Raw genomic sequence first — 19738 nt, forward strand, 5'->3', positions numbered from 1 at the left:
ACGCGTGGCCTTCTGAAAGTGCGCATGCTCTAATTACCAGCACATTTGTAACAATTCAAGATTTATGACGACACCGAATGACTGTTTCACTGAAGGAATCGCATTGCCCAAGAGTACACTGGAAATGATGGATTCTATATCCTGGTAAATCACTATGCAACCTCGGCCCTTGGTCTCGACCTCTGAGCCGCTTTTGCCCTCCCATTATATCAACATCTTGGATTACAAAAACCAATGATATTTTGATAACAATGATGAGGTGCTCGCGAGAGGGACAACTGTATTGACACGTGTGAGACAGAAAAAGCCGCGGTCACGCTGGCAAAAGGTAGGGATTAAAGGAAACCAAAACCCAAAGAGAAATGTGGCTTTTAGAGTGAAAGCAGTGACAACATTCAATAGTAGAACACATCAGTGAAAGTTTGAGGAAAATCAGACTATCGATGCAAAAGTTATAAATTTTTGAAGTTTTGGTGTTGGAACCGCTGGATGAGGAGACTATTAGAGTTCATGTCGTCATTGTGTGGACCAACAATATAAAGAAGATATATAGAGAAAATTAAACATGCTTTCACTTTTCTTGCATAATGAAAGAGCACTTGACTAACCACTTTCACAAAGCAGGGGGAATAATAAGTAATGCCCTTAACATTATGTCAGTATCAAGTTGATGGAAAGTGTGATTTTCATGATTTTTTTTTTTGTGGAATTCCTTTTATATTTTCTTTATATTGTTGTCCACACATGACTGTTGTTTTGTGTTTATTGGCGTTTCTCATTCTCTTTAGAATATTTACGCCATAACGTCTCCTCATCCAGTGGTTCCAACACCAAAACTTTGAAAAATTCATAATTTTTGCATTGATTATCCGATTTTCCTCAACCTTTCACTGATGTGTCCTATACTAATATTGCTGCTTTCACTCAATCCACATTTTTCTTTGGGTTTTGGTTTCCTTTAAAGATCGCGATTGGGATCTTTCGCGCCTGGATGAGAGAGAGAGGGGGGGGGGGGGATTCGTAGCCGCGTGGTGCGACATTGTACGCAAGCGCATCACGTGTTCATTGGCATGGTCATGATAATTTCATCACTGTTAAATCGCATTGGAAGGTTTGGTTCGCACAGTTTGTTTCATTTCCAGCTGCAAGCATGGTCTTCCAGGGGTCCTGTTGGATGTAAGGCGGGACCACTTCACCGAATTTTAAACACTCTGCTCTTTGCGATGAATAAATGAAACCTGATCCTTTACGTATACATGAGTTGTGACTCTCTCACAAATGTGACCTCCATTTTATGTCCTATCCGAGGGACAGAGTACGTTGTATTTTGCCTCTTACTGAGAGGGAACGGTGTGATTACACCATGGACCTAGGTCCATGATTACACACAGCATTGCTCATTGATCAGTGGGACCCGGGAATCGAACCCGGGTCCTTCAATGGATTCGTGAGGCAGACGCGCTACCGACTGAGCTAACTCACCTATTCCAGGCACGCCCGTAGAACTTGTTAATGCTCTGTTACCTCTTAGAAGACTTAGAACACGTATTCTCTGTCATGAAATGATATGGCTTATGTCAACCGCTCGACATTTATGTTCCATGTTTGAACGATAGCGACATTGCAAATAAATCCATGAAGGAAGGCACGATATTAAACACGATGTAAAGTGGGATTCCGACGAAGATTCCATGGCAGGAAATAAACTTTGAAGGGTGTCCAAGATTGTGACCAAGGTCTAGTAACGATAAATGCTTGACCATTGTATTTGGAAAGACAACATCAAACCTCTTTGTCTAGATGAAACAATCAAAAATCAGTTTCTGCATCATCCTCTATTATCCACGCATTATGTTTATCAATCATTTTAATCAACCGCTCTTATATTGAAGCACGCCTGTCTGTTTTAATCTGTCTTTTGTCTGTCTTGTTATTTCTATTGTCTATTCTTCCATCTCTCTCGCACACACACACACACACACACACACACACACACACATATATATATATATATATATATATATATATATATATATATATAATATTGTTCGTATACTTGCTGTACACTGAAACTTTGAAACTTGAAACTTATTGATATCATTTGCTCGCTTTCCAATTTATTCTGATTGATTTGATTTCTGGAATTTGTTAAACAAGCTCTCATTTTTTTTTCTATATGAACCATTTACATTTTCTCTCCAGGTATGACAAATTACCTTCATCCATCACGGACATATACCCTCGATCGCGTTTACGTTTTTAAGGTGACATTCCTATATTTGCTTGGTCGTTTTCCCTGCCCAAACACATATTTACATGAATGTCAAAAGGTTCGAGAAAACTGAATGTTTATTCTGTTCCCCACCACGGTATTCAGCGCGGACACAGATGGCCCTTTAAAAGAACTGACTCAAACCAGTTTGGAACCATCCGAAGGGCCCCTAAGCACTAGAGTTCATGAACACAATGTCGTTTGCGTTGCTGAACTGTGCAAGAGCGATGACGACAGCTGAACAAAAAAAAGGGGGGAGCGATGATGGTTTGATTTAGGGATATGATGACAAGAATTAATCGCTCAACATTTCCTGTAAAGCGTCTTTTCACAATCAGATTACAGTACATTCTATGCGATTTCTTTTGTATACATTCTATGAGATCCGAAGGAGGTATATTTCCTTGATGAGATTTATTGTGTCCTCGTCCTATTTTCCCTCAGCCTAGCGCGCGTACCCTAATTTGTTATGGTATCGTCCGACCACACCATGACACACCCCCATTCTGATTGTTTGAATTGCTGCTAGATCGCTTCCTATATTGACCCATTTTTTCGCCAAGTTCACGTTGGACCCGTTTCATAAGTCACTCTGTTTACCCCAGGGGCATGAGCTGGCCAGCAACAGATCAGCAAACGACATTTGGACTGTTGCTATAGTAACTGTGATTATTGTTGCGCTTATGATATTGCAATTTTCATCGTAAAACGACAACCCCGATTGTGAAAAGCAGATTGTGACGGCAGATTGTGACAGCAGACAGATACCGCGCATAAAATAATGGTGAAGCATAAGTTTATTTTCTGAGAAATTAATTATGTGCAAAATAATGATACAATGTGTATACGTATTACGCAGATGAAGGCGCAAATATTCATAAGTGAATGACGCGCCTCAAACACAACAACAACAACAACAACAACAACAACAGGCTCATTCGCAGTCGATGCGCAAACACTGTCTTTTCTAATGCCACTAGGTTAAAACATAAAAACAGATATAAAAAAAAAAAAACCGACATATTTTCCACGTTCAGCAACGCTAATTGCTAACACAACCGATTTTTTTGTTCGTTTTTTCCCTCGTAAAGGTGAATTCGATTTATAAAAAGAAAGAAGAAACAGTATTTGATGTGATGCCACTTCATGGTACCGGACGCGTGTTTTTTTTAGACGGCACAGATTGGGGAAACTAAAAATCTATCGGGGACCCTATCCCTAAACCTAACCCTAATCCTAATCCTAACCCTAACCATCAAACCCTAACCCTAACCCTAACCCTAACCCTAACCCCTACCCTAACCCTAACCCTAACCATAACCATAACCAAAAACCCTAACCCAACGTTTTTCCCATAGGTTTAACACGCGCCATGCCCCAATCTGTGCCGTCTTAAAAAAAAAAACGCGTACCGGACAACCCCGACGGACAACCAGAAGGCTGGCCCTACATTGCAACAATACTGCTGCATGCAAACAGGATCCCAAGGATTAGGGACGCGTGGATTCGACACTTCTGTTTGCTAGGTCATTGTGGACGGAGTATCAATAACATCATATCGTATCTGGTCTTTTGCAACTGCGATAGCGTGCATCAAGGTTTTGTATTTGAGGCCAAGTGCACGCGACCTCGTGCGAATCCACGGGTCAGGAGTTCCGCACGACTCCACAAGGGGCCATCACGTGGTTCTTGGCATGCTATCCTCGCTGCTTGCGCTTCGGCTGGTAGGCGTAGTCTATCAGCCTGACGTCGAAAAAGAACTTTAAAACAACTACGAGTATAAATAGGTTCATACAATGTGTATTACAGTACAGTACGTAGGAAGACAGCTCGAAATAAATTTCTAGTGAAAAAAAGACGGCAATGTCCCATAAGGAAAATGGACTTCATTATAATGGCAGCCTTTTCAGTGCAGGCACAATTCTTCATGAGCTGTAGAGTACATGCATGGGGCTATCCTGTTTTGTATCGTATATAACTGAATCAAGAGGGACGCTGTGGGTAGCATCTTGTTCAGTTCAATTGACATTAATTTCCATTCGTCCACAAAAACCGTAACAAAATGCAAAGTACTTTGGTCCAACATTACTCAATTATTGTTTTGTAATTGAGCAGAAAATACGTGATAAAAGTATCATGAAGTTTAATGAAACTATACATACAAATTCGTTAAACACCGGTAATTTACAGTACAAGCTACAGACACTACTTGAGCTGTGTGTACCCGGAAAAAAACAACACAATAGTACATACATACATACATACATACATACATAGACACATACACATATAACACACGTATGATAAGCACATTCATACGAATACACAAAGGACACAACAGCATACAAGGAAGAGAGCACAATGGCATTAAGAAACAAGCAGGTTCTATAGGCCTACGACAATTACCTCAAACCCCTTCCCTGATCCTGAACCTAATCCTAACACTAACCCAAATTCTAACCCTAATCTTTATCATAACTCAATCACTAACTATATTCCGGCATTAAGGGGGGTAATTGTCCTGATATGGAGCCAGGGGGGAGAGAGAGAGAGAGAGAGAGAGAGAGGGAGGGGGGGGGGGCAGACAGACAGACAGGCAGACAGGCAGGCAGACGGAGAAAGATGGGAAGAAAAGAAGGGGATGAGGTTATAGAGGGACGGGAAATAGAGGGAGAGAGCGTAGGTAGGAATGTGGCACCCATCCCACCAGGGGTCGATCGAGGCACAGACGAAACTCTCCCTGATCCGACGATGGGATAAGAAGTAAAAAGAAGGCATCACCAACGCATGCAGTGAGGGGAAGATGGAGTAACATAATAGTCTGACTTCTATGGTCATCAAAGCGATTGCTTGAAAAGGAGGCTGCTAGTTCACCCGCCTGAACGTGCCACTTCTTATAAACCCTGTTATCATCACGTCTTGAGGTCCAAAGGTACAACCCTCTTATTTGGATAATAGAAAAACATATTATCAAACATAACAGGCACGAAATTGATGGCAGCCTGTGTAAGTAAACACCAAACCCACGACACACCCCCTGTAGTACACAATGCATAGTGCCATGATATGACTACAATTCGGGCACCATTACACGTAACTATCGTTTGGCCAAGTCAAGGCTTTTCCATGAGCTGTTATTCAAGGAGCATTCCAGACGATTTTCATAATTTCACATCATTATGTAGTACATAAATCGACAGCTCCATGAATAGATTTGTGAATTTTATTGTGGTCCTTGAGCAGAGACATAGATATTCTGAAAAATCTTAAACAAATTACACTGAATAATGTTGATAACATAGAGCCTCACATAATATTATTTAAGAAATGTAGCAGTGCAATTCATTACAATACCGCTTGCAAGTTCGCCTATGTAGAATCTATGCATTCCTTCCTCTTTTGTTCTGCTTCCTTGAGCCCCCACTCATGCATTCTTATGGTGAGGCTGCCATGTCATTATTTGAAAACATTTTTATTCCTCTTCCCAATCACTATAAATTCTGAAACTCTATACTCGGTAGGCCCTACAACCAATTTAGTTGTTCATATGTATAAGTCTGAAAATCATCCGGAGGTCTCCTTTAAAGTATAATGATGCCTGTGTCCTGCGTGGCTGCCTGTACAAACAATGGATTTAGATAATTGCTCTGCGTAAATTAGCGGTTACAATGTATTTTCTTTCGTTACACATGGGCGTCACCAGAATATTGATATCAGACCTGAAAAAAAAAAAAAACCACAAACACTTATCATGAATGCACGCACAATTTAAATCTCTCTGGTCTCGGAGGTGGGACATCCCACCCCCCCCCCCCCCCCCCACGACCGCGCCCCGCTCACTCATACGGTCAGCTGAAGAAACCCGGAAGTGGAATCAGAAAGTTGCGCTAAGGCGGTTTTTGTTTTTGTTTTTGTTTTTTTGTTGTCTTTTGCTTGTAAGTTGATGAAACCCGGAAGTGGAACCAGAAATATAAACGCAGCCCCCTTGAAAAAAGCTGGTGACGTCACTCGCTACATCACGATAAAAATGTGTCATCCGTCACACATATAAAACGGAACTATTTTGACTCTGCATAGTGAAAACAGCCATTTCATTACAAAGTGTCCATCCATATGAATCTGATTGTCATTTCCATACTAATGATTTTATGAATAAACAAGGTTATGAAAAAGGGGGTGTAATTGTATCAGTACATGTTGGTAGTGCATAAGCCGAGAGAGGTGGATGAATAAGGCAGCCATCACTGTTGACACATCACAGTGCCATCGTAACCGTCTGAGAATGTATTGTAGATTCTATGATATTGCTTTATGAGTTTATGTTTATCTTTACGGTATTCTGTCCATATTTACAAGTCATATTATGTATAGCTGTTTGTTTACGTTTACGAATGATTGTAAGTTTACAGAGCTCATAAACCTCATAAACCCATATTTCCGTATAGTATTACATCTGCCGGAATTATGATAGTTTGTGTGTGCAATATGTACGTTGATGTGTAATTTAGTCTGCAGTCAAGGTATCATTATGAACAAAACGTTCCCTTTTTTATTCAGTGGCACGTGGTTTCTTAAACAGAGACTTTAAAGAGGGTGAGCTCGAATAAGAAATGAGAAATAAAAGAAAACAAATATTAAGATAACCTAACTTCGTCAATCATAAAACTCTGACATAAATTTAAGGAATTAACTTCCTTTATCTATAAGTCATATAGAGTTTAGTGTCTATCTATACTTCAAAGCTGTTAGGATTCCAATACCTTTTCATTTTCCTTATTCACTAAACTTGATTTCATTTCATATCGCGCCTAATCCCCATTCTACTTAATTACAATATTTATTTCATTACATCGCTGCACATTACTTCATATCCCTCCATAGTTCCACATAGTGCCATTTGTGGTATTTTATTCAATAATATTTTATCTCTATTCATTTCTATTCAATTGTTCATTGAATTTCGTTTCATTTCATCACATGCCACTCGATTTGAATCAGCTATTCCAATTTCTATTGTTATTACATTTAAAATCGATCAAACGTAAAAGAAAACGCCTATCTAATGACAACCACGTCATGAAAAATTTGAGTAGATAGTATATCTGTGAAACGTGAAAACTTATGCAAAATATTTGTTATGCGCTTGAGAATTATCAACACCATCTTCCAAAACAAAGAAAAACATGCAGTCGTTGTTTGTAATTCCATCTAGTTGTTTGTATCATAAACAAAGTATGATATCAGCTATTCTAGACGAAATAAAATTGACTGATTAAACATCCAACAAGAAGGGAATTCTCACGGCTATCATGTTAATATGTAGGCCTACTTATATGTAAATGCCCTTACATTGTAAGCCGCTCGTCTTTGTGGCGCATTTCATACAACACATAGAGTGAATTAAATTTAAAGGGATTTCTTGGTTAAGACCTAATTTCACGTTTCTAACATTTTTAGTGAGATAAAAGAACATGTATTCCAAGAGAAATTCACCGTTTATTTGATGAACATTGGGTTTTGAAACTGTCTGAGATATCGAAAACAGAGCAATCATAATAAAAGGTGCGGACCCATCTCATATTACGATTGCTTTGTTTTACTTTGTGAGATGTCCCAGCCATTCCAAAACCGATTTTAATCAAATAAACTTTGAATTCCTCTTAAAATGGTACACTCTGTACTATTTCATAATAGTGGTTTCTTGGTATCCCGCAAAAAGGTTAAAAGCCCAATCCTCATCTCCACCAATACTAATACTATCCCTTTAACTGTCGAAAATTTCGGACAAATTTCGGTCGCAAAATGTATAATAGAATATTTTCATTTTCAAATGTGAAATAGGACTACATCGAGTAATTACGAAAATAACTGAATTCGCTTTGCTTGATTTCATTCCGTGAGAACATAAAAAGTGAATTTAAATTGCACTTCCGGTTAGCAAGAATATTCCCCTCCTGTGGACAAGGAGATCGCTTTTAACAACGGAGAAGGGTCTAAAATGTACAAGCTTATGGGGTCCTGTGTATTGGGCAGTCCTCACACCACGGACCAACAATCAACGTGACATTTCTATTCGATTTAACAACGTGTCATTCCCATGGTATACGAATCATTTGAATACCATATCGCTGGAGAACCAGATAAAACTGGTTCCCATGCTCCATTTTGAGGTGACATACGCGTAGTCTACAAGCACAAACTTTATACCGACAGCGAAGCACAGAACAGAGGCCGGGATATTATTTGACTTCAATCTTGGTAACCAGCTGCCATTAAAGGGATTCAGATGAATAATACGAATACTTCTTTTACGTACACTGCACCTTTGAATAACTTGCATGCGATTGCTTTGTGTAATAAAAGTGCTGTAGGTTTTCAAGGTTTCCTTTAAAAAAGGGTTGTTTTCTGCATAGATAAAATTGAAAGTCGAATATATTATACGGAATTTCTCCAAATTGTTATAATCTATTTCTTTGTTTTGCTTGTCTGTCATTCCATTATACTTGAGAATGAACAATTTTCTAATGTATTCAAATAGTATACATAATATTTCCCTCAAGGGCAACATTAAAGCCGTCTTCCGTATAGGTCTATATTTCAGTACCCTCAACCCGGTTTACAGGAATATGTGATTGCTACGTCGACAAGGTTCGTAAAGAAAAGAAAAGAAAAATGTCAAGAACGAACGATGTCGTTAGATATAATAAATAATGCAAGCATAGTAGAAAAAAAAACCCAGAGAATCACATATCATCTAAAACCAGGGAGGTAGGTCTTTCCACCTCCCCCGCTAAAACCGTCATAAAAACAAGACACGAAGACGACGCCGCTGAAAAAAATGAAATGCTGAATAAAACACGAACATCTGTATACGTGCAGCGAAGTATGGCAATATTGATCTATGTGCAGGCTGGTGCAGGACATACAGGCACCAACAGAAGAAGTTCATTCTTGCCTTCAACATGATATTGCTCTACTAAACCCCTTTGCTACCAGTGGATACTTGACGGCATTAGAAATCACTGGCAGACTTTCAAGAAATGGTTTTGAGGGTTAATATATGGGAACTTGTACAAGGTCCGTAAAAATGTTTTTCATTCGCGAAAGGCCGAGTCAGCACCTAGAGCATCGCCGCTAACGAGAAAAATGTATTGTGGCGGACAATGGTCCTCTCGTAGATAAAGGAAGCTATTTTTGTCTTTACATGATAACACACAAGCGTTTGACTACGATGAGGAACATTACGCTCGACCTAGATTTTATTCACCGAGCGCTTGAAATGTAAAAACATTTCAAAATTCAAAGAGAGAGAGAGAGAGGGGGGGGGGGGGGAGAAATAGGCAGTCGACTCAAGCGAAAACAGCACCAAGGCTCCTCTTTCTGCATTAAAAACCATAAGCATCTGTATACAGCCAGCTGTGTGAATTTAATTGGGCTTGATATCAATGCATACATGGTACAAAGAATAAGCCTCTATAACCATAAATGTGCCCCTGTAACTAATTAACATGGAAGTTTTAGCATAGAAACCCGTCAGTGAAAACAAGCCCAGCTGGTAATTTGACTTTCGATCAAATTCTCTAACATGGTAAAAAACAAACAAACAAACAAACAACAGCAACAACAACAACAACAGCAACAAAACCCGGGAAAATTCAGAAATGCTACATGACCCTTTCTCATAAACAGCATATCATTTTAAGACCTTCACTCAAAATGTGGTTGTATAGGAAGATGTCCTCAACACAACTAATAAAGAGGTGGATCTATTGTATTGTCAATTCGTTACTAATTGACACGCTTAGTAAGCTCTTATCTCCCGTTAGATGAGATGAATCTTCAGTGCAATTTCACACCATGCTAATTTTAGCTGAGTCTAGTAAATAGAATAAAATCGACGAACAGAACGGAACAAAGCAACACATGACGAAAAAAAAAAACACCCAAGAAAAATATGGAGCTTTGAAGTTTGAGGGCTTTGATAAAATAGTAAATTGGTCGTGACAACAAATGCAAACAAAAAATGAACAAAAAATAGAAAACGATGATGTCATCGTCTCAAATTTCCCTTCTGGTTTAATATCTATATATGAGATTATATATATATATATATATATATATATATATGAGATTATATATATATATATATATATATATGAGATTATATATATATATGTATATACATATATATAATCTCATATATATATATATATACATATATATAATCTCATATATATATATATATATGAGATTATATATATAAATACAGAAAAAATACAAATTATGATTTAGTGGTCATTAATTCAAGAAGGGCAAATATTTCCTCTGAAAGAGTTCATCATTGGTTGGTGATGCAGCGCAACTAAACTTTGTTGCAAAGGATAGGTATTTTATTTTTCTCGTTCATTTTAAGTGAATATATAGGTGTTGAATGGAGGTTTGTGCGTAGGCCAGTAGGAGACAATTTGAGCTCCTATCAGCGTTTTATAACATAATTTGGTGAAAACGTGGGGAACTAATACTTTGTGATTACCGATTAAGCTCTTAATTTTAGGTTTAATTTCGATGCGACGTCCACCATCATATTTGCTTCATCTTACCTTGCACTTTTGCACTTTAATCAGTCCGAAAAAGACGATACGCTGATGGCTCACAGGGTAAAGATATCGGCATTTTATCCACAAAGATAAAAAAACCCATGCTGTCAACAAGGATCCTCAACTGATCACAGCTTTGCCAAGTAAACAAACCTCAGCTCCAGAATGTAGAGTGTCATTACTAACAACGCCATGATTAGATTTTATCGTGTATTTTCATAGTCCTGGTCTTTATCACAGATCTATTATTTACGCCGAATCCACTATCTTGATATCACAGTTAAATTCGTCCTTTACACTTGGCACTTTTCCATAACATAATGTTGATGTTGTTTACATTTTTTCCCTTTGTTCGCATTACCTGGTAATTTTATATAATTACACACTCTGGAAAATAGCCTTGGGCAGATGGCGAAGTTTTACGGCGTTGAAATAAACAAACAAGCAGGCTATTCTGCTATCGACATGTTCCCCCAGCAAAATAATTCAAGGTGATAATTTCCTGAATGCATCAAAAGCTTCCGTTGGGGTGATGGGGGGGGGGTAGAAAAAACGACAACAAACAAACACAGCTGTAATGTTGCGTGTCTTTACCAAAGTCAGATGCTGGATTTTTTTATTGACCTTCCGCTGTGTTACACGAAAGCAATTGAAGCCATGCAGATTTTTGCTTTCATTATCATTCTCCCTTTTAATTTAGAAAACGGGAATTCCTCAACATTTTGTGCTGCAATAATCGATTAGAAGCCTGGATTAATAGGTTTGCAGGATATCACATAAAGTGAAACGCCCTCCACGTTCAAATGGACCTTGACAAATAATGTCAAATCAAGTATTATACAGAATGGTGAACTTTGCTTCGGGGTGGACAAAAGGTAAGGTCAGGGAATCTAAAGGTATCATATGTTTTTACGAGAGAGAGAAAAATAATCACCAGCACATACTAAAATTTTGTCTGTATGCCGATGAAATGTGCAGAGTTGGAAGTTCATCATGTCATTTTAGGAAGACTGCGCTTCAATCAAATGAAACAGTCATAGACCTAAATCGTTTTCTAGGTTTGACAAAAATAAAGTATTAATGACTGTATTTCCCACCGTTATACATAGGAAAACCATCATTGTTTGTATGGTCATCTTACAGCGAAGCAGCATATTACTCTAGTAGGTCTATGATTAGACAGAAAATCCGTCTGTCAGAGGAGTTTGATAACATCGTTCCTTTCTTTTTAACTTTTACTTTGACTGTCCTCCTCCGATTCCGTAAAGCAAGACGCAGTCTTCGCGGAATATGTCCCCGACGATAAGTACAGACTGATTTTTCGGTCTAGCCTATGATTGACAAAGATTTTCAACTAATTTGCATCATATGCAGATTAGCTAGAAATGTCTGTCAAACATATTATGCAAATATGAGCAGATACTCATAACTATTCTTAAATATAATTTCCATAGCTGCGCGTGTATTCATAAATTATAGCAAAGGAATGAAATCATCATGAACAGACAATTCACTCGTCTCAGTCTCTGTAACCATGGATGTGTGTGTGTGTGCGTGTGTGTGTGTGTGTGTAGACAGATGTATTTCATGTATTTATTTCTATACATTTGAATATTCAAGTGGAATGTACAATAATGAATGAAACTGAAGTGAAATAAAAAGATAACTGAAAAAAAAAAATGTGTGTAAATGTGTGTGCAATGAAACCACAAGCTCCCATACGAAGTTCTAGCAATCACACACACTCCTTCAATCCAGCACTACAGCTATTGCCAGCATTTCGTTCATGTGATTTTGCTCAAGAACCCCTATACAACCGTGGTAATTGTGCAAACTTCCATATCCCATGCCTACTAAGACTCTTTGGAACAGCCAGTAGATGTCCTTTATTATCAATTCTTTTTTTCTTCTTCATCTTTTACCTTGTCTCTTTCTCCATTTTCTATTTCATGTCAAACTTGTTTTCTCCATCTTTCATTTCTACAAATTTTCTTCCTTCTCTCCTTCCACTTCCTCCTGTTTATTTATCATCATCACCATCACCACCATCATCGTCATCTTCATTATCATCATCACCATAACCACCATCATCATCTTCATCATCACCACCACCATTGTCATCTTCTTCATCATCACTGTCATAATCGTCATCATTGTCATAATCGTCATCATCGTCATCATCATCATCATCATCATCATCATCATCATCATCATCATCGTCGTCATCATCATCATCATAACATCGTGTCGATAATGATACCAGTGAACACCATCCCCAGAGTGTGGTAGTTTCACCCAAAGACAGGTTGAATGCAAGGCTTACTGTATAGACAGCAGGACAACACTACATTGTATGCTGTATTTATTTGGAACATATCATAGAAATCATGCATATAGTGCACAGGGAAATACAAGTTCATGACTTGGATCATTTATTCAGACAGAAACCTTCCTCTTTGCATATGTGGAACTGCCTTGGTTCAGGTAACAGTCAGTCCTTTTCATATTAAATTAATTATCAACACTTCATGGTAATCTATCTTGGTAGAGCACCGTTGGGCATGATTTGAAATTCACATTCACAGACAATTTTTGTGTCAGATCGGTCTCTGCACAATGCAGAGAGGATTCTCAAATCTGAATAAACATCTGGGAAGTTGTTTGTTATTGTATTTTAGGATAATCATATCATTTTTTACCATTTTACCTCTGGTACTAATTTAGTAAAAAAAAGATAATAATAATAATCCCAGCCCCACACATCTCTGCTTACTTTCTACTTGTCAAGAAAACATATTCTATGATTTTTTTTTTAAATCCTGTTTCACAAGACATGAAGCTTTAATCACATGACATGTAACATTATAGATTATGAGCTAGCACACTGTGATTCATTTAGCATGGTGAGATTAATTCTATCGCATACAGTTAAAATGCATATCAGTCAAAATCATTGATGTTTAATAAGTGTGCACTGAAAGAGAAAATTCAAACAAAATCCAAATTTCCTGTTTCTGCCATCAACTTGTGACTATCATAGCACACACTGACCATTTTATTTCTTTAATACATGATGTTTGATCTATGGCATTAAAGCATGATGTTAAATCTATGCCACGCTGCCATAGCGATCCTTGCATGGACACTTGTTACCTCATTTCAATTCAAAAACATGATGTAATGAGGGCTACGTACATTTAAAAGCTTGTTTCTACGAATTGGATCATGTTCTGACATAAGGAAGCTTTAGATGTGTACATTCTACAATGTGCCTCCTCCCTGGTTGGATAATAGGAGCAGCTGTCTCACGCGTGTGTGTAACAACATTTTGTGCCTAATTGCCGTGTCGTATGATTAGCACTGCAGACCTAAAGCTCGATAGTGTCAGTGCAGATGGGGTGGGCACTGTCACCACCACTTCAACTATGACAACATTTATGCCAGCAGAACAGTGAACAAATTCACTTCATTGAGAACAAGATCATGGACGGAATTGGAAATGGAAAGTGCTTAGTTGAGATAATGAAGCATAGGTGACAAATACAATTGAAGAGCTGGATGTATGAATTATTTCATCATCTCTTTTGTTTTGGAAAGGGATGCTACATGAGGGAAAAAAGTGAACATTTAACTGAATATTTGAAAAGATATGGTTACCTCTTTTTGTGTGGAAAAAAAGGTGACTTTTTGCCAAACAATATTTCCGTTCTACAGTATACATCCAAATAAAGCTAATTCTGTCTATTTCATTGATACATCCAAGGTCCCATTTAAGTTTCCACCCATTTTGGCAGTGTTAACTGAATGTGTGTTTGTGTTTGTGTGTGTGTGTGTGTGTGTGTGTGTGCTTCTAATGTGTTTCACCACAGAAAGCATGAATCAACGGTGAAATGTGAATGGTAGATGCATATTAGGGTTGGTTACCAGGCTGATCCTTTTTTTTTTCCTCCATTCTTTTTGCTATCATTCAATCGCTTTCCCGAACTGTGTGTACCATGGGATCAATGGAATCTATGGAGACTGCTGCATATTGGAGACAGCAGAATAAAGTGCAGCAAAGTCTGATGTTTTCGTTTGTTTGTGCATTCCTATACCCTGGTAATGGATGCTGAAAACATATACATAGTATAAATATACAATTTCATATCTCACAGGGTTTATTCAGACTACTTATGCATGACAGAATAACATTGCAATAGTTCACTTTTGCAAAAATCATTCACGATATGACAGCTTGCACAGAAAAATATAATTGATTTCATGACCTGAAACAAGCCAACTTTGGAACTGACTTTGATTTATAAAATCAGAATCAAATATAGCATATAAAGTTATGATATATTTCAATTTCAAGCTACTACTACCACTCCACTCATACACAACAATCTACACAAGAAACACAGTATCACCACTGATTTAACATCCAATTTTCTTTCCTTCAACCTCCATCCCCCCCCCCCCAACCCATTAAGCAGTATTAACTACACTATTGTCACAAAATTGCCTAAAGCACCCCTCTCACTGTAATGGATCAGTCCAGGACTGTGCACTGGAGTCGAGTGTGCACTGGAGTGTGTACTGTACTGTAGGCATAGGTCATGTGTTAAAGTACGCAGGTCATGAGTGTGTGTGTGCCTGACCCAGCAGTGTCAGGTCAGTACAAAGTTTAGTGCAAGTGCACTAGCTTGTACTTGTCTTCAGAGTGTGCCTGGGGATTGTCATGGGGTGAAGGGTGATTTTTGCCACGGCGCTGTTTTTGGATGCTGCTCATGCAATACTGTTTACTGTACTTCTCAAGTCTCTCGCTCTGTATTTGAATCGACATACACTGCAGCTGTATTGGAGCTGATCCTCCTTGATTAAACACATTGGAATGGTATGTACCCTGACTGTTGACTCATTTTATGATGTCTTGACCTAAATAATAAGTGCATGCGTGGTGGCAGGTGGCGCTTGACAAGGAGGAACAAGAGAAGTCCACGCTCGTAGTGCGCAATGGCCTATACCAGGGCTCGACACTAACGGTGGTCCGGTGGCCCGGGGCCACCAAAAACGCATGTCGGGCCACCAAAATGTCAGAAATGAAGAATTTGGTGGCCTGATCGGGCCACCCAAAAAGGTTGGATATTTGCCTTTGGGCCACCAAAAATAAAAGTTAGTGTGGAGCCCTGCCTATACAAATGGAAAGTGATGCCATTTGGTTTAACCAACGCACCAGCGACATTTGAACTCCTCATGGAGAAGGTGCTGAGGGGACTTCAATGGGATATCCTCCTGATCTACTTGGACGACATAATTGTTTTCGACAGAACAGTGGAAGAGGAAATCCAGCGACTACGAATTTGCTTCGCAAGACTGCGAGACGCAAACCTCAAGCTAAAGCCAAGCAAGTGCAACCTCTTTCAAACGTCTGTCCTCTATCTTGGACATGTTGTCTCTTCTGAAGGTGTGTCGACAGATCCAGACAAAGTGAAAGCCATAGATGAATGGCCCAGACCTCAGTGCAAGAAGGAAGTGAGGAGTTTCCTCGGCCTCACTTCTTACTACAGGCGCTTTGTATGAGGATTTGCTGGAATTGCTGCTCCCCTCCATGCACTGACAGGAAAATCCGCTAAGTCTCAGTGGAATGACGCCTGTGAAACAGCCTTCCTGGAACTGAAACAGAGGATGAAGAGTGCACCCATGCTGATGTTGGTATCCAACAAAGGAAGACAACTTTGTACTGGATACGGATGCCAGCGTGGAAGCCATTGGAGCTGTGTTGTCGCAGGTTCAGGACGGAGAAGAACGGGTGCTTGCCTATTTCAGCCGGAAGCTTAGTAAGGCAGAGAGGAATTACTGCGTCACCCACAAGAGCTGCTTGCAGTAATAACATCACTGAACATTTCCAGCAATACCTGTATGGCAGGAACGTCAAGGTCTGGACGGACCATGCGTCCATATGCTGGTTGGTACACTTAAAAAATCCTGAAGGGCAGATGGCACGATGGCTTGAACAGTTCTCCGAATAACAAATCAAGATTGATCACAGACCAGGTCGCAAACATGCATATGCAGATGGGCTTTCACGCATGCAGTGTAAACAGTGCGGAAGAAATGTAGAGGAGGTAGATACTGAAGTCCTGTCTACATCCCAAGTCATCTCTCCAAAAGATGACAGAGATGGAAACGTCAGAGGTATTACTTCACAGCCTGCCCTAGCACTGTCAGACATACGAGACGCCCAACTAGCAGATGAAGACTTCAGATGGATGATGAGCAGGAAAGAAAACGATGATCCAAGACCAGAGTGGAGTTCAGTAGCTCAAAAATCATCAGCCGTAAAGACATACTTGTACTGGGCTCAATGGGATGAAATTGAGACCCGCGAAGGTGTCCTTTTCCGACGATGGGAATCGGATGATGGGAAGTTGGTAAGGAGACAAGTACTCTTACCTGAGAAACTCCGCAAGGATGTAGTTGCAGAGATTCATGGAAATCCCTTAGGTGGACACCTTGGCTCCCAGATAACGCTTGCGAAAGTAAAGGCAAGGTTTTACTGGAGCGGATTGACGGCTGATGTGAGGTCCTTCATAAGGACGTGTTCTCTGCGCCTGAGACGGAAATCGCCTCCAAGGAGATGGCAAGCACCATTGCAACAAAGTCGTGTTGGAGCACCCCTGGAACGGGTCGCAATAGACTTAATGGGCCCTTGCCAAAGACTGAGTCAGGGAATCAGTGGATTTTGGTGATAGGTGACTATCATACAAAATGGATGGAGGCTTATGCTCTCCCGGATGCCAAGGCAGTGACAGTGGCTAAGAAATTTGTTGATGAGTTTATCTGCCAATTTGGCATTCCTCTGGCACTTCACTCGGACCAGGGCTCAAACTTTGAATCCCAAGTATTCTCAGAAGTCTGCACCCTCCTCAAGATTCATAAAACCCGAACCACTCCCTACAACCCCATATCTGATGGTTTGGTAGAACGCTTTAGCAGAACCCTAATGAACATCGCCGCTATGTTGCTCCACGAAACTGAAGGACAGAAAAATTGGGATGAGCACCTCGCTCTCCCGACTAGCGCATATCGGGCAACGCCCCAGGAGTCCACGGGAGAAACTCCGAATATGATGATGCTTGGGAGAGAAACGAGGATGCCCATTGACCTGTCAACTTCATCACTTGACGATGAAGAAAATGTCGCAGACGACTATGCCCAACAACTAAGGAGCAAGCTCAGGGATGCCTACAAACGAGCCAATGAATGCTTGGACAAGAGTGCGGTCAGGCAGAAAACAGCCAATGATCGGAAGTCAAAGGATCACCAGCTCCAAGTAGGTGATTTTGTGTGTCTACATGACCCGGCAAAGAAGAAAGGCATTTCCCCAAAGCTCCAGCTACGCTGGACAGGCCCATACCTGGTAGTGAGCAAACTCTCTGACGTAACACTGCGCATCCAGTTGAGTCCTCGCGCTAATCCCAAGGTCGTCCATGTAGATAGGCTCAAACTATGCCATGGAGTAGGCCTATCAAAACAGAAGTGGGAATGGAGGAGACCATCCGATCCTCAGGTGGACGGGGTAAATGAGGACGTCAATGAGAGCCATGCAACTGACATAAATAATGAACCACCACAGCATGAATCATCAGATGAGCCAGGGGGTTGGGACCAAGTTGTTAGTGCCAGCAGCAACGCAGACAACATTCCTCAATATGAAAATGTTTCTCATGATTCATCCACAAGTGAACCTAAAATACTAAGTAGCCCACAAAGTGGGAGGGAAACGACAGTAAGTGAAAATAATGATGGGTACACACGTCACAGGAATGCACGATACCCCATGCGTAATCGACGACGCCCTTTATACTTAGAGGATTACTGTCCTTAACAAAATGGTATTATTATGTTGTTCTTCCCCCCCCCCCCCTCCCCATATTTCACAATGGCTGACCGCGAAGAAAGAACCTGCAGACGCTGTGGGAAAAACTTCACCACAATTGGAGAACTAAACTCCCACCTGAGAGATGTACATCACATCTACCGGGGACATATCTACAGATGCAGGGAGTGCAATTATACAACGCACAGCTCGTACAACCTCAAACGACACACCGACCTCGTTCATAATAGAAGAGACCGGAGGACCATTCGGCGCGGGGAGGGAAGGCTGTCCCTGTCACTTAATGGATCCCCTCTGCCTGAAACCAAAGCCCCCACCACACTTCTGCCAGGTACTTCATCAACACCCTGCAATTCCCATAGGCCTACTCGGGAACCACCAAGGTGGAAGATCCCATCCTCCCAAGGAACTGCCCCCACCAGCCCTGCAATCTCCCTCGCCCCATCATCTAACCCGGAGTTCGCGACTACGCCCCCATCCCGCCCCAGTGGAAAGCCGTTGGCTTTCCTACTACAAAGCATGGATAACCAGTCGGCTAGCGGGGGCGACACCAATGATGAAGACACACCCCCGCCCCCGATTGCGCCTACCACCCTTCTTGCCAGTGCGGTTGAGAAGAAGACCATCCGCTACTTTTACAACGGACGCGTCATCCGCCAGCTAGATTCGACGATAACAGACACTGTGAAGGTCCCAAAGGACTGGGACAATAGCATCGAGTGTAATCATGCTTTGTCAAAGAAGGACTACCGTAATGCATGGTTTTGTTCGTATGTATGCATGTATCTATGCATTATGATCATTTATTTCTTTTCTGTAGCTGTTTCTAACCTTACCTATTCCCTCCTCTCTCTATCTCTTGCCTGCACTCTCCCTATCTCTCCCTCTCTCTGTCTCTTTACCTTTTCTGTTACAGGTTATATGCATTGATATGGTTGGTATGTTGTAAATATTGTAAATATGGTACGCCAGCATTTGAGAACATTT

The sequence above is a fragment of the Diadema antillarum genome, unplaced genomic scaffold, assembly GCF_040938485.1.
Source record: "Diadema antillarum isolate AM-2024a unplaced genomic scaffold, OU_Dant_1.0 scf00000103, whole genome shotgun sequence".
NCBI lineage: Eukaryota > Metazoa > Echinodermata > Echinoidea > Diadematoida > Diadematidae > Diadema > Diadema antillarum.